At 32.4% G+C, this 12536-nt stretch overlaps 1 pseudogene; it reads left to right on the top strand.

The window, feature by feature from the left end:
- The first annotated feature begins 8199 nt into the window (after nt 1-8199).
- LOC120181859 lies at nt 8200-9504 on the top strand (annotated as a pseudogene).
- The last annotated feature ends 3032 nt before the right edge of the window (nt 9505-12536 follow it).

Raw genomic sequence — 12536 nt, 5'->3', positions numbered from 1 at the left:
AACAAATTGTTATGTATATTTGTGATTATTATAGAGAAGGGGATTTTCTAAATTCTGGCCTTGTTTAAATTTACAGATAACTTTTACTCCATCAAGTCCTCCAAGATTCCCATATTACATCATTTACACATCAAGATCCTTTTTTCTTTCACTTTTATTATTAAGAAAGTATGATTTAGTTCAATTTTGTTGTATTTAATCGAATGGTTAATTAGGTAGATTTTTTATTCGGATTTTATTTTTATTTAAATTTCATCGTATAAATTTAATGTAAAATTATTATAATTAAGATTCAGATATATTGTAATTATTAATTTTTGTTCAATTTATCTAGATTTATTATAATTTATACTATAAAATATATAAACTATTTATTTATATTTTTATGCAGTATAATTACGGATGTCTATACGTAAACATGACATGTAACGTATCCAAGTAACCTACACCGAGTCACTTTCACTAATCTAAACAACATCCAATTTTATATTATTAAATTAAATTCAAATCCCATAAATTAATTCACGTTCTTTGATTGCATCATATGCCTTTATTTAACATTTTATTATCTCCTAAAAAAGTTATTTAATTTTGTTATTGGTCAAAAGTAATGATAATAGTAGACATGGTAAACTTGACCCGCCCCCAATTATCCGAATTGATTTATTCGACCCAATACCTGATATTAATTTGAATATGATAATTAAATTTGATATGATACTCGACCCATACTCGATCCAAACCATACCTAACCCAAAATTTAGCGAAACCGAAAGTAACTCGACTCAAAATTAACCCGAACCGAAACCGAAATTAACCCGAACCGAATTTTAACCCAACCCAAAAGCAACCCGAACAGAATTAATCCAAACTGAATAATAAATTAATTTAAATAAAAAGTTATAATTTATTATAAATATTATATTTATAATCAATATAATAGAAAATTTACTTATGTTATTGCATAAGAGGAATATGAAAGTAAGAATCTAATTGTAAGATTAAAAACAATAATAAATAAAGTTTACTTATGTTACGACTAAAACTTAACAAATAAAGTTATGTATTATTTTTAAAATTTTAATTAAAAATTTCTAATTTATAATTGGAAATAAAAAATTTTAAAAACTTTTTTCTTTATCGAATAGTTCTCATTAAAAACTTTTCAGACAAGATCAATATAAAAATTTGATAACAAATTTTAGCACGTATTATAGGATCGTATTTGTAACACCCCAACCCGTACCCGACCCGGATACGAATCTAAGGTGCCACATTAGCTTTTCAAAGCATTTGCTCTTAAAAAGTAGTGGGAAATTTAAACTTTTATTTGTATTAACAGGGTGGAACCCTTGAGTTAAAGTAAATAATGATCACTCACATTTACATTTAATTAAAATACTTAATAATTTACATAATTACAAAAATTGTTTGATTTCAAAACTGATCAGAGCATTACAATTTAAACTTATGATACATGCCAATAATTTACAAAATAACAAGAACATACGATTTAAATTGGTCCGATATGATCTTTAGAGGGAGTATGATGTCATTACCTAGCTTTAGCTCTATGCTTTCTTTAAACCTACACGTGAAACAATCACACGCTAAGTCGTTGACTTAGTGAGGCAAATACGAGTCACATAAAACTTTATAAACAAAAATTCTTATTCATGTCATAAAAGCATTTCATAAGGGATTCAAATTGCTTTTCATAACAAGAAAAAATTCTTTTATACATTGTTTGGTTCATATAACTTTGTTTTTAATGGCACAATGCATATTACTGAGAACTCAAGGTATTTGAGTACATTGAGGTTGTGCACTAATGTTGTCACCATAGCTCACATAATCTGCAACAAAGTACCACAGTTTTGTCCCGAATGACCACATAGTTTTGTCCCGAAGGACAACATAGGATTGCCCCGAATGACCACATAGAACCCTCGACTCTTGGCATGCAAACTATACCTCTAATTCTCATACATATACCTTGGGATTTTAACCACATAATTATTTATCATTTCATTATTCAGAGTGTATCATGTTCACATTAGCACTTTCACATAGAACATTTTAGTATACGCATATTCACATATCACATTTTCATAATCATGTACATATAAACATCAAAACATATCTTAAGTAATATAACTTAATAAAACATTGTAAAAATATAACATAAAAGTAATAGAAGGGTTTTCGAACGAAAACCATGAGGTTGGCTTATCGCAAGCCGCACTCATATCGAATATTAAATAAGTAAGTTGCACTCACCTTTGTCTCACGTAAATTCTAGCAAAATCCTTATCAATCTTGATCGATAACTTATAACGTCGAATCGTCCGGAATTTGCTTTCGTTTAATGTCTACACAATAATATAATCGAGATGAATATCGAAGTTCATATTGCTATTAACCAATCATTAATAACTTAAGCTGAAAGAAACACCAAATTCACCATTTCAAGCACACTAGTATCAGTACCCCATCTAATGTACCCCTACAGTACTGATACTTCCCTTCTATGATATCGATACCCACTTCGGTACCGATATCATTTTGGCATTTTGGAATTTCATACTTTATAATAGCATCGATACCCTAATCTTGGTATCGATACCTTCTTCAATCAGTATCGATATTGTTCCACGAATTCAAATATTTTTGCCTTGAAATATTGGTACAGTTCTTCTAGTACCGATACACATACCCAAAATTTACCTATTTTAGTTTGAAAATTAACCATAACTCACCCAAATCTCCCACTTTTATCCATTTCATGCCTTTAACTCAACTATTCTTATCAAAACCAACTTATATCACTTCAACACTCCTAACCATCCAAAATCCCACTAAAACACTTGAGATTAAAAATCATACCATAATTTCAATCATGTTCAAAATCATTTCTAATACTTTTAACTTCTTAATTAAACCTTTGACAAGTCAATTTTATCAATAGAAATCCAAAAACTAAACCATATCAACATATCCTTTAAAAACCCATTTTACAAATTTATCTATAATTCATCCGTCTCTTAGTTTTACTCAACCATAAGCTTTCCTTAAGCTTGATATCACCCAAAGAACAGAACCAACTTAAAAATTCAATGAACAAACAACTTGAAATCAACTCACCTTTAAAATGGAGCTCACTGCAATGAGGAAGAAGATAACAATGGTTTCCAGACTTTTCTTTCTCTACCACGGTTTTATCCCTTAAAAGGGAAGATAAAAATCCTTATTTGAAAAGACCTTAATGCCCTTCCAATATTCCAACTTTAATGTCAAATCCTAAACAAATTTCCAAAATAAATCCTTGAACTTTTCAATTTATTCAATTAAACCACTAAATTTTTAAATTCTTACATTTTGGTCATTGACCCGATATTTGGGGTGTTACAGTATTTGTGTCAAATTATCGATTTATTATCTCTAAATGTTTGTTTAATTCAAAATATTGAACGATTGAGAATTGAAACTATGTCTACATGATAAGATTAACAAACAAGAATACATTTTTTTACAATAATATATCAATAATTATATATATACTTGATCAGACTCATAATCAGTTCAACCCGAATTGACCTGATCTAAAGGTTAACGTAAATCAAAAATCAATCGATCTGATATTGAATCGACCCGATATTAACCCGACCCAAAATCTAACCAATCTAATATTGACCATACCCAAAAATCAACCGATCCGATATTGATTTGAAACAAAAAAACAACCGATCCGATAATCACCGACCCGAAAATTGACCTGAACCGGTATCCGACGCAATCTGATATAATACACCTGAACCATATTCGAATTCGATCAAACTCGAATTAAATTAAACCGAATATAATTTAGACCCGAAATAATATAACTCGAAATAACCCAATCTAAACCCGATCTGAATGACATGTTTTCCACCTCTAATAATAGATTGTAGGCGATGGTAGATAAAGATTAAGGACTCTCTCAATCTCTCACCACGTTTTTCTTTCGTTTCCTTTTCATGTTTTTCTTATTTTATTTTTTTATAAAAAATAATGAATGACCATTATTGTATTGGGCTGAAGTTCCAACTTTTTTCTGGTTTATTTAAATCTTGGGCAGAAACCATCTAAGAAACTGGGCTTCACGCTCCTAACAAAATTTACTACTTTCGACTCGCGCCTAACTTCATAAGGGACGATTCATCTACAATTAAATATGAACAAATTTAACTCGACTTGATAATTTAAATTTTTTATTTAAGAAAATTTAACTTGAATTAAATTTGATCTGTAATTTCATAAACTCAACTAAACTTGAAAAAAATTTAAGTTCAAATCGAGTTATAAAATACAACTCCAATAGTAACTCAAAATTTTTAATAATCAGTAGATTGATTTTCAAGTTTGCGTCGAGTAACTCAATTCTGTATGATATAGTATATCACATATGAAAAAATATGAAGAAATATATATACATTATATATAGTTATAGAAAACAATTTAAATTGGAATCAAATAATATTATAATATTATAAATATTTATAATTAAATTTAAATAAAAAGTCAAAATTCGACTAAAAAACTTTGAGTTGTAAAATAGGACTCGTCAACTCGAATAACTCAAAATTTTAAATCCGACTCGACTCGATGGAACACTCACCCCTATCTAGAAGGAGTCAAGTTTTGTAATTTTTTTCATTAATATAGAATAATACCTAAAACTGTGGAACCCAACTCAGCGTGCCAACTAATGGCAGTTTACTATACTTCGTTGCTTGACACATTTCTCTAAAAAAATGCTCAAAACTGCGGAGCCCCAACTCAACGTGTCAGCTACTTCAAAATTGATAAGAACCACATACAATATATATGGTTGCGAGATTTATCGGGCACCAATATCTCTAAAATGATTCGTAATATGTATGTCTTGGAAAATGCTTTTGTCTCATCTTCGGAATAATTTTATTCAACTATTTAAAATCAGATTGCAGCCATGTTAACATTATTTAATCATCATTGAAATCCATCGAGGTAGCTCCAAAATACTCCTGCACAGAGAACTCCAATTACCATCCGCCACACCACAAATAGTTGTTCCATCTAATGGTGCATAAATTAGGCGGGTTCGAATTTACAATGTCCAACAATTTTAACTACATAACCAAATCCAGCCTCAAACAAATATCGCTAGATACGACCCTGTGTGTTCATCTTGTTGTTACGAATAAAATCTTCTAATATACGATCAGTTTCCTAATAATAAACTCTAAGAGTTAAACTTTGAAGTAAAATTTAAAATATTTAAATAAATAAATTATTCAAAAAAAATTTAAAATAACATAATTTCATATTCTTACCATATTGGCAAAATGACTCGAAATATTATCACCATCCAATCACAACATCCCGTCTTCCATTTTTTAACTGTTGATAATAGCACAAAAAATAGTTTTTATAATTAAGTAATAAAATAATAAGAATTTATTGACTAAAATAAAATATAAAAAACTATATACCTTAAGGATAAGAAATAGGAGAAATATGATTTATTTATGTGTGATTTGTTATGAGGTGAGATAGAGTTTATATAGGGGAGGGGAAATGGCCAAAAGAGAAAGGTGCACCCCTGCAACATGCCTTCCAAGTGGCGTGAAACTTGACGAAGGCGCCCCCTGCGAAACGCCTTCCAGCGTGGCAACCAATTCGACAGTAGGCTCGCGTTCCTTATATCGTGCTTTCTCATTATCAAATAACATTTTGGTGCATAAATTTAAGATCTCGAGAAATAATAATAATTTTTTAATAGTAAAGTTATTTGATTCATGTAATAAGTAATAAATTAAATAATAAAAATGCGATAAATAATTGATTCATGTCGACAATTATTTGTTTCTTTGTGTCTCCATCGCAGCTGCAGCTCTATGATTATTGTTAGTTATCACTTTAGCATCATTTCTCACTCCACTGGACCATTCTCACTTTTACCACCTTCGTTAGTGTCAATTTAATCAGCATTGATACACCTTTATTCTAACAATTTTTTTTAATTTTGAACTTTAATTTAAAAATATAAAATAATATTTTTATACTATTAAAATCATTCAATGAACTACAATCGAATTTATCTTTAATGACATATTTATACTCTAATAAGTGAGATTGCAAATATTTTGAAGGATCAGAAATTTAATCTTAATTTAACAAAAAATATATATATTCTTATTTATTAATTTATAATTTTAAAATATTTTTCATTTTGCGGAATCGATATCACTTCCTACCTTTATATCGCCGTGTTAGACGAAATTATATTTAATTACAATTATTGAAAATTTAATCAATTCAAATAATGATATATCTTCGAAATCTGCAAAAATCCCACTTCAACATTTATGTACAAAATATTCAAAAAGTGAGGTCAGATTTCATTTTATGAAAAGCAAGTTCCAAGCATGTTGCAAGTAGCAGATGCACGAGACAAATGGACCGTTGAAAGCTAACCACGTAAAATTCAAATGATCCATTCCTAGAATGGGCATGAATATGAATTTGACGGATTTTGATATATCTTGATTTTATTAGGTCAATTTTTTTAATAGAAAAAAATTAGATCAGATTTTTTTTAGAGTTTATGTCGGATCATGTTTTGGTTTAGAATGAAACATATTTGATTCGATCGAATCAAATTGATCGGGTTGAGTTCAAGTTTTATATAAAAAAAAAGGTAAAATTCAAGTAGGATGGATGGTATATAATTTCGGGTCAAGTTCAAATCGAATGAAAGATATATAATTTTCAAATTCATTCAAGTTAACCAAAATCCCAACATGTGCCATCCCTATCCATCATAAGTTTCACATTTTTATATTATTTTCCTTTTCACACTCCTAATTTCAATCCGGCTTTCTAAAATTTTTATTAAAAATCTTAAACACTAAATTTTTATTTAATTATTAATTAATCTAACAAAACGAGATTTTAAATCTTTTAATCAAGATCAAAAATTTAAATTCCGATATTATGAATAGAGAAAATTTAAATTAAGAAAATTACATTCATAAACAATATTTACAAGATTAATTTAAATTAGTTAATTAATAAATTAAATATTAATAATTAAATAAAAATAAGAATAATATTTGATAAAATAATAATCATATAAAATAATTTACGAAAATAGTTAATTAACTACTTGTCACTTAAAATTTTCTTTAAAAACATCATTTTAAGAAAACCAAATCAATATTTTAAGAACAATAATCATATAGAATACACATGTAGTGATAATCAGTTAAAAACAATATTTTAAGAAAACCAAATCATTTAAATTAAAATAGTGTACAAAATTAGCTTTTTGAACTAATAAAATTAGATTAAATTGAGAAAAAAAACTAGAATATATGTAAACACAATAAAAGGACCAAAATAAATTTAACCCCTGACTTCCGTTTGCATTTTTAAAACAAACGGACACGGCACGGCTTTTATAAAGTCGAACGGCAGTTGGAGTAATTAAGGGACCACTTTCCTTCAGTTTTAAGCTAATCACAATTATAATAACCATTTGATTTCATCAATAATTAATGTAATAAAAAAATTAAGGTAAATTATGTACTTAGTACCTAACTATTAACTTTGGTATGTTTTAATTTCTAAACTTTCATTTATTTTAAATTATAGCTAAAGTTTAGTTTTTGTTTTATTTTAATATCTCGTAATTAAAAATTTTAATTTTATTTTAGTACACCGTTTAAATATTAAATTTAAATTTTGACAAAAATTAAAAATTTAAATATTAAAATAGAATAAAATTGATAATTTAGATACTAAACATATTAAATTTTTAAATATAATAAAATTAAACATTAAATATAATTTAAAAAAAAATATTTAAATACTAAAACAAACTAAAATGATAACTTAAATAAATACCTAATCCACCCATAAATTAAAATAGAAATCGCGATCTGTATTCTTAAAAGCAAATTAAGCCGACGCTGCGGTAGCTTTCGGCTCTTTCTCGGTACAACCCAAGCTATAGATTCTTCCTTGTATTAAAATACAAACCTTTTTTCCAAGTGGGAAATAGAAGAAGAAGAATATTACGATCAGATTTCCCAGTTTAGCCTACAGTTTCTCTTAATTATCGCTTACGCCATGCTCTGGTAGCTATCTGGGTATTTCAAAAAAAAAGTTGTAAAAATGCTTTGTAAAATGGTGGTGTTGATGCCGGGGAAGAAAGTCGGGTGTTTTCCGGTTTACTTGAATGTATATGACTTGACTCCAATTAATGGATACGCTTATTGGTTTGGCCTTGGCATATATCATTCTGGGGTTCAAGGTAAATTTTCAATTTTTGTCCTTCAAATTTGGTAAAGTTTCCTCTTTTTTACGTGTTCGTAGAAAGTAATGGAAAATAAGTTAAACAAGGGTTATCGTTAGATTTTCCTTTTAATTCGTGGTTCTGACTGTTTGGTTGATGAGAAGATTTTCGCTAACTGTTGGGTACCGAGCAGAATTTAATCTATTTGAAAGAATGGATTTTTGATGAATATTAGCATTTACATGACGGTCGTGAATTTAGTGATTTTATTTATAGTTTTCTCCACGAGAATTTACAAGTTAGCTTTCTCTAAAATTTTAAGTTCCTTGGTGTAGCATTTTGACTCTGGTTGACTCTTTGCTACGTAGTTCATGGAGTTGAGTACGGTTTGGGCGCATGAGCATACAACGACCGGGATTTTTGAAGTGGAACCGAGGCAATGTCCCGGTTTCACATTTAGGAAATCCATCTTGGTCGGGAGGACGGATTTAGGTCCGAAAGACGTCCGAGCGTTTATGGAGAAACTCGCTAAAGAGTACGCGGGGAATTCGTACCATCTCAGCACCAAGAACTGCAACCATTTTTGCAATGATGTGTGTGTCAGTTAGCATCGAAGCCGATTCCGCGTTGGGTTAATCGTCTTGCCAGATTGGGTAAGATATCAACTATCTCCTGCCTCATTATATACTTCCTCTGATTGATCAGTTCTTGAGATACATAGAAGTAAAAGTGAGGCTTTCCTTCTTCGGCATTTATCCTAATTATGTTATTTGCATCTGGTCGGGGCAACTACGAAAACTGTTCATCGGAAAGCAACTATTATAGTGCAGCATTATTGAACGTTTGCTCTCGGCCTGCTGCATGACCATCATTTGTTGAATGCAAAAATGAAAACACTTATATTAGCCGAGGTGTTATATGCCATATCCGTGCCCAGACATTTTACGTTGGTGAGAAGTCACTAGGGTAACTTGGATGCCTATGCCTATGAGAAAGAGATATAGGATTCGGATGGGTTGGATCCTGCTATACCTTCTGAAGTTATTTGTTAAACTACTTGTAGGTTCCCATGATGATTTTGGTTGTGGTGGATGTATAGGTTTCCTTTGCAACTGTCTTCCAGCGGGTTAAACGAGACAAAAGTTCGCCAAGTTAGATCGGTTAGGCCGAGAAGAAGACGCTGAGGGACATTCAAGTAGATATATGTCTTCCACTAACCCTCTACCCAACTCCACAACAAAGCTTCGTCGTCGATCATCATCATCTTTGATTCAGTTCTTCAACCTCGAGTTTGAGATTGAAGGTCTAAAAATAGTTAATAAAATGAGAAACCGTTCTTCGTCCGTCTCAACTTGGTCTGGTTACGGGGAAATGAAAATGCATGTCAAAAGCGTGTTTGGTAAAAGAGGCATATGACCGTTAAATAGTGTACGGGTAAGGTTCTAATGTGAATGATTGTGGCCCCGCCCTGTACTATTATTGTCATCAATCCCCATTCGAAATTTGTTTGCTATTCCGTTACTTGAATGCTGTTTTTTAATACTTAAATTGTCATTTTAATATATAAATTTAATAACTTTAAGACAAAATGGATAACAGATTGAGATATCAAAAGAATGGATTGGTAGTTGAATCGATTTGTTCAATGATGTTGAAGTATGGTGACGAGCAAGCTGGTACGCTCGTGCAGGCAGCTACTGCTAACGCTCGTGGAACGTTCTAGTCTCATGTGCAAACAGATCACTGCTCGTGGAGCTACAACAATTATTGTTGTTAGGTAGTTAGAATCTTGTTAGAGTAGTTGTAGTGCAGTTAGTCTCTTGCATTCTTGTTGAATATTGTAGTTTGTTAGCTATATAAAGCATGTAAAGAATGATGGAAAGGAATGAGAAGAGCTTTATCTGTTTCTAGATGTTTTGTAACTCATGGTTATTAAGCTCTCTCAACATGGTATCATTCGCTGATACATCCTAGGGTGTGCTTTCGCTGTTCGTTTTCCTATGGATCACAGTACCTCGTCTACAACCACGTCAATGGAGTTCTCATCAAGGACACCAAAGTCTTTACCAACAAAAGAGTGAACTAGTGCTTGATGAAACTAATTTTCTGCTGCGGAAACAACAGGTTCTGCTCACTGCAAGGAGTCATCGCCTTGAAAGAATGCTTAATGGTACAACGCTCATACCTTTATAAACAGTGGTTGGTGAAGATGGAGTTGTAGTCGCCAATGAAGAACATGAAGAGTTCTTGGCTCAAGACAGTGTTTTAGATTCTTGGTTGCTTTCGACGATTAGTCCTCATTTACTCCCACAGTTCGTTGGTGCCGAAACGTTGCCCAGGTATGGAACAAAGTACTACAATTCTTTGTCAATCGCTCTACAACTGCTGTCATGAGCTTACATTACAAGCTCCAATCTCTCAAGAAAGGAGGAGATAGCATGAGATCCTATCTCACAAAAGTAAAGAGGTCATTGATGCCTTGAACTCGTGTGGAAGCCCAGTGTCAGCATTTGAGCACGTTGCGAGTATTCTCAAGGGCCTCAAGGGAATATCAACCCTTCATTGCAGTTATATCTGCCATGCGTGACACACCGTCACTTGACAAATATGCACGATGCTTATTGACGCTGAAACTCAGCTTGAAGGCTTTGATTGTCAACCTGATTCCTTACCTGTTAGTGCCAATCTTGCACAAGGAAAAGCTGAGGTTGAATCTTATAAGAACCAAGAAAAGCAGCAGTCTCGATCAACACACTCGTCCTACTCACGTGGAAGATCTTGTGGAAGAGGCAGGACACGGCCGAGAGTTCAATGCCAACTATGTGGCAAAATTGTCCATCTTGTCAGCCAATGTTGGCACAGATTCGATGAGGATTTTTCTGGTATTTCGATTGACGATCACATGTTTGGCTCCGACTCCTCTAAAGCATACTATGTTGCAAATGGTAACAATGTGAGTGCATGTGCTTTGTGTAATCACAACAGCACACGTGGTGACAATAGGGGTACTACGAAAAGCCAAGCGCATGCAGTATTTGCTGGCCAAGACCAGTGGATAATTGACTCCGGTGTAACACACCATGTCACCCCCAATGAAGCCTCGATCACACCTCACTCGAGCTATAACAATCCTGGTAAGTGATGGTAGGAAGTGGAGACTACCTACCAGTTCACTTGGTTTGTAAGGCTGAGTTGAATACTCATTCTAGAACTTTGGCCTTAAGCAACATTCTACATGTACCCTCAATAGTGAAAAACTTGCTTTGTTTCTAAGCTTGCTAAGGAAAACAATGTGTTCCTCGAGTTTTATGCCAAAACGTGTTATGTATGAGATGAGGCCTCCAAGACAATTTTGTTGCGAGGAGAAGAGTGCAATGGGTTGTATACTTTCAAAGCAAGTGGGGCTCGATGCCAAAACAGTGTGGTTGAAGTACAGACTGTCATAGCTTCCTCACAGCCTTAGAAATCTGGCACAGAAGACTGGGTCATCCAGCTCATGACACACTTGCTAAAGTTTGTAAACAATTCAATATAAAAGCATTAGATGATATTAATAGAACTGCATTGCTTGTCACCTTGGTAAAAGCCACAAGTTACCATTCCTTACTCGGACAGTGTATACAACAAACCGTTTGAACTCGTGTATTCTGATTTGTGGGGACCTCCACACGTATCGTTTAATGGCTTTAGATTCTATATTTCTTTTGTTGATGATGCCACACGGTTCACTTGGTTGTATCTACTAAGACAAAGGCTGAAAACCTTAACCGCGTTTCACCTATTTCAAAAGTTAATTGCAACACAATTCAGTGATCAGTCAAAGCTCTCCAAAACTGACTGGGGAGGAGAATTTTGCCCTTTGACCAATGAGCTAAGCAAAGCTGGAGTTATTCATCGCTTCACCTGTCCCCACACGTCCGAGCAGAATGAAGTAGTGGAACGAAAGCATAAACACCTCGTCGAGATGGCCTTGGTGTTACTTGCACAAGCTTCTATGCCTATTAAGTACTGGTCTTATGCCATTCAAACCACTGTCATCTCATAAAACAGACTTCCTTCAAAGGTGCTCTTAGATTAGTCCCCGTTTGAGATTCTATATGGGAAGACACCAAAATACAGTGTATGGGGTGTTTGGGTGCAGGTGCTTCCACACTTAAGACTGTTCATGCAACACAAGTTAGAGTTCAGATCCAGCTATATACATTCTTGGGATACA

The sequence above is a fragment of the Hibiscus syriacus genome, unplaced genomic scaffold (assembly GCF_006381635.1).
Source record: "Hibiscus syriacus cultivar Baekdansim isolate YM2019G1 unplaced genomic scaffold, ASM638163v2 tig00112540_pilon, whole genome shotgun sequence".
Classification (NCBI taxonomy): domain Eukaryota; kingdom Viridiplantae; phylum Streptophyta; class Magnoliopsida; order Malvales; family Malvaceae; genus Hibiscus; species Hibiscus syriacus.
The sequence above is the reverse complement of the archived record's forward strand: the minus strand, read 5'-3'. Positions and strand labels throughout refer to the sequence as shown.